The sequence below is a fragment of the Fonticula alba genome (assembly GCF_000388065.1).
Source record: "Fonticula alba strain ATCC 38817 unplaced genomic scaffold supercont2.3, whole genome shotgun sequence".
Classification (NCBI taxonomy): Eukaryota; order Rotosphaerida; family Fonticulaceae; genus Fonticula; species Fonticula alba.
Window position 1 is genome coordinate 2,303,317 of NW_009242973.1, and position 4,758 is coordinate 2,308,074.

A 4,758-nucleotide genomic window follows, 5' to 3' on the forward strand; every position below is an offset into this window, starting at 1 on the left:
GGGGCAATTGCGGGTGTTCTGCCAGTTTCGACCGTTGCCCGGCCCCAGCCGGGGGGGGGGGGGAATGGTCAACTGGGCCCGATGGCTGGCCCCTGCGCCGGGCGGGGGGGGTAATCGCCCGGCCATCCCCGGCACCCCGGCCTGGCCGGAGGGGGGGGGGGGGCCTGCCACCATCGCAGGCAAAGGGGACTGGCGGCCTGGAGCGTCCCGAGGGCCATAGGGGGCGGGGGGGCGGGGGGGGAGGTGTTGTCACAGGCCCCCGGCGCTAGACCAGCCTTCCTGACCGGGGCGCAGTAACGGCGGGATCCTTTTGTCCTTTCTTTTTTTTGCACCCCGGGGCCGGGGCTGTGCGGACTGTTACTTTTCGGCGTGCCGCCCTGTGAGCAGGCGCATGTGCTCTCACGCGTGCAAGCCCCCCGCCGGACAGCACGCTCGGCACCAGGTCGCCGCGGCATGGGCCCCGGGCGCCGGAACAAAATACAAAGACCACACCGGCCGGACACCGGGCCCAGATGTGAGGGTGCACCTGCCGGGACACAGCCGGGCGAGAGTGTGTCGCACCACGGGGTCGACCTTGCACATTATTTGGGTCCGGCCCGGCTCCTGGCATGGGTGGTGGTGCGAGCAGAAAAGGCCCGAGGTCTCTGGCAACCAGGGCGCCCGAGGAGGCTGGAAGATGCAAATGAGCGGACCCGAGGGCCGGAGCACGGGACCCGAGGGGCAAGGCCGGGGCGGAATCCGCGCGTCCGTACGCCGGCCGGAGCAAGACCCAAAGGCGAGGCCCCCACGGGTGGAGATGGGCGAAATTGCGCACTTCATCGCACGCCCTCCCGGGGGGGGGAGTAGGGCGGGAAGGGGGTCATGGTCCGTCCACCGACCGAGCCAGCAACAAAGGCGTGCCCTTGTGGGCGGGCATGCTCTCTGCAGACGAGGTAGGCGCGCTGGTAATGCACCTGCAGCTCGCGCAGCGGCGGATAGGGGGCGGGCCGGGCGGGGGGCACGATAGAAAAAATAACAACGTGCCGGCGTGTGTCCCCGCTGCCTTTTAGAGGCAGCTGCACCGGCGCCGGGCTGCCCCCCTCGCTCGTCCCAGAGCCCAGGGAGCACGTTCAGACACTCGCGGTGTTGGCGTGAAAAGGGGCCCCAGGCTCGAGGAACGAAGTGCGCCCGAGACGCGCCCGGCGCAGGCGTTGTGGCTGGGGCACGAGGGGAGAAGGCGAGCACCGCCGCCCCCCTGGCCGCCGGCCGTGTGGACATGTGGCTCGCCGCCACGGTCGGGGAAGCCAACACAGACACTTATATATATATACACCGACCCAGTTCGAGCCGGTACCACCCCCCAGCCCTGCAGCCCCTGGCAGCCGGTCCCGGAGCCGTAACGCTCAAATGGCCGGGGGCGGGGGCGGGGGCGGGGGGGGGGGTGCACCTGTTTGAGTATATCTGCATGGGCCCCCAAGGCTCTCGCCCACACCTGCCCCCGCACTGATGCTCGTCCGCCTGCCCCCGGGTCTCGCTCTCTCGCCCCCTCTCGCTTTGTCTTGCTCGGTCTGGCTCTGTCTCGCCCGGCTGCTGCTGCTGCTGCTGCTGCTGCTGCTGCTGCTGCCCTCGGCGCGCGCACCGCATGTAGACCTTTGGGTCAACTGCTAACCTGGCAAGGAAAGGTAAGAATGCGTGGTACGGCATTCACTGGATACCGTTACTCAGGTGGAATTCACCGGTGGGGGGTTGGCGCGTTCATCCCCTGGCTCGGAGTGTCGTCGTCGCCGCCGCGGCCGTCATACATGCCCTTGGTCAAGGGGGAAGATGCCTCTGGCAAGAGTGCCCCATGGGACGTGGGGCCGCGAGACCGGAAGACACGAAGCCCCGAGCTGGCCGCGACGCGAGGGCTCGGGGCCCGGGGCCGAGGGGGGGGGGGGGGGGCCCCTTCCGGGCCGGGGGGGGGCGGGGCCCCCCGCCCCCCGCGCGGAGGGAGGGGTAAAAATGAACCCCCCCCCCCCCCCCCGGCCCTGCTTGCTCCCCCAGCGAAGCACCGGGAGAGGGGGGGGGGCGGGGGAAGAGAAAATCGACACACGCAGAGAGACTCCTCGGGGCATGTTACCAGGATGCGTTGGCCCGGCCGGCCGCCCGCTCCTGCGAGCCCGCGCGGCAGACCGGCTCACCGGCACACCGGCACCAGCACGGCCATGAAATTGGACAAATGGCCGAGCAGAGACCCGGCCAAGGGAGAATGGGCCTCCCTATTCAGGTCTCCCTATCCTGAAAACGGCCACCTGCGCCCGGGGGCGTGCGCTCGCGGAGCCGAACGGGGTGCCCATAACACCACCGCCCGGCGGAGGGGGCGCCGGTTCCCGCCCCCGCCCGCGCCCCACGGTCGCCCTTTCCGCTTGGCGGGGCAGTGGGGAACCCATTCGGCCGGGAGATTTAGGGTCAGGTATGATTTTCGGGATTAACCCTACACTTCCGCGGAAGGGCGCGCCCGGACCGCCGGGACTGAGGAACTTCATGCGCGCGCGCGCGGGTGTGGGTGTGTGGGCAGCAGGAGCCCCGCCGTCCGAGTGCGGGATCGATCTCCCGAGGTAGCTGCGGAGGTGGGCAGGTGCCACAAGGTGCGGAGAACTAAGGCCAACGGGCGACAGATCAAGGGGCGGTGCGGGGGGGGGGGGGGGGGGCCGGGAAGATGCGACCACACGCCGGTGCATGTGCGTGCCCCGCCGCTGATGGCATCATACACGGCCGGGGGGCCCGCCATCGGCAGCCACGCGCAATCTGCGGCCTGCCGCCCCGGTCCAAGCCATTGGAGGTGCGGGCGCGCGCTTGCGGGGGGCCGCATGCCCACATTGGGCACCGGTAAGAGCGACACAAAACGGCCAGGTGAACGGCATCACAACCTTCCCCGCAACTGCGTGCTTCTTGCCGAGGCACGACGCACCGCGCGCCGGGAGCGCATACGCCACCCTCACCGACACCACCGCAGGAGAACGAGGCCCGCATGCCCGGGGCCCTCGGGCGAACCGCCCCCCATGTCCGGGCCGGCAAGAAGGCCGCAGAGGTGTGCGGTCCATATCGCGCTCACCGCCACACGCAGACAAGGGCACGGCGGCGCCCAATCCGCGCGCGCACGATATACCACTTGATCGGACCCCCGGCAACAGGGGGACGATCGCTCGAGGGCATGCCTTTCCCGGCCTAGGGGTGGATTCGCGGCCCAACAAGCCCTTCCCCCAAATATCCCCCCCAGCCTGACTCATTAGTCACTGATCGCCGGTCTCCTGGACACCACAGGCGGGAAGGGCACGGGAGAGAGAGACAGTGAGAACGAGCCCCCGGCCGGGATCCTGATCCCGGACACCTTCGGGAGTGGGCGAAGAGTGGCTCATTCTCAAGCGGACGGGGGCCCCCTAGTGTCTAGAATTGAAGCCAGGCCCCCGCCCCCCCCCCCTGAGACCGACCCCGATCGGCGGGAGCCTCACCTCCTCTCCCCTCCCTGCGCGGGATCTGCGCAAACTTAGGATGCCTGCAGCCCAAACGGGCCATAACCGCCTCGGCCGAATGGTCGACACCGGGGCCAACCGAAAGTGGCTGTGTACTTGGCCGGCAATCCACAACAGGCCCTGGCAGCCGGAAATAAGCAGCATGCAGGGGAGTGCAGCAGCCTCAAACGGACGGGCCAATCATCAGGCACCCGGTCCCACGACCGGGCCCTTCGCCACATCCTACGCCATAACAAGCATGCGTAGGACATGCACATGTGCGGATTGCTCGCCCGGCTCACATTGGCCGGTCGGATCTCCTCCGGCGCCGACTGCGCCCCCATGGGCCCACGATCATGGGTCAACTCGTGCATAGGAACATGTTCGCGCGCGGACACACCTCCACACAAACAATGTATCTCGCCGACAAACTCGGCGCGAGAGGGCGAGGGAGGGAGCGAGAGAGGCGGGGGGAGGGGGGGGGGGGGGGGGGGGGGGGGGGGGGGGGGGGGGGGGGGAGGGGGGGGGGGGCGGCTGGGCAGAGAGAAGGCAAGCATGAGTGCCCACTTGCTCCGGGCGATCCCCCGGCCCAAGGTGCCTCCCTGTCGGGCGAGAGAACATCGCGAGCTGGGCATCCCGGCGGATGCTCCCGATTGTGCGCCGACCTGCCGCCCGGCCTCGGGCATCTGCGCCCTTGCCTTTTCGCCTCCTCCTGCCTCCAGGGCCTTCGCACGAGTGGATTACCCCCACAGCCTGGGACACGGGCACACGGACAGGCACCACCAAACACCCGGCGAAGGGCACGGCGACCGCTCGTGTTGTGCCCCTGTTGGATGGCCCGATTGCCCGCCTCGCCTTTCCTTCCCCCTCCACCCTGGGCCTCGCACAGTATCTCCCTACTGATCGCCCCCCCAACAACCCCATGGCCTTGTGTTCAAGAAAGAGTGTGTGTGGGTGTGGGTGTGGGTGTGGGTGTGGGTGAGAGAGAGAGAGAGAGAGGGGGGGGGGAGTGATTTTTATGATCTCCCACACGGCCCCCTCCCTCGGGTGAGGGAGGCTCTCGCGTGGAGCCATCCAATAGGACTTCGCCCTGCTCGAAAGGAGCTCGCCCGGTCGGGGCAAAATGTATGGCTGCCGTTACTTCGACCAAAATAATGACCCTGCGAGTGAGGCTGGCCATTATTCTGGCCCGCCGGATGGACATCACCCAATACGCTGTCCTGCCCGGGTCGCGCAGACTTCGCTCGTACCTCGGCAATCCCTCACCCCTGGCCTGCGCCCCCCCCCC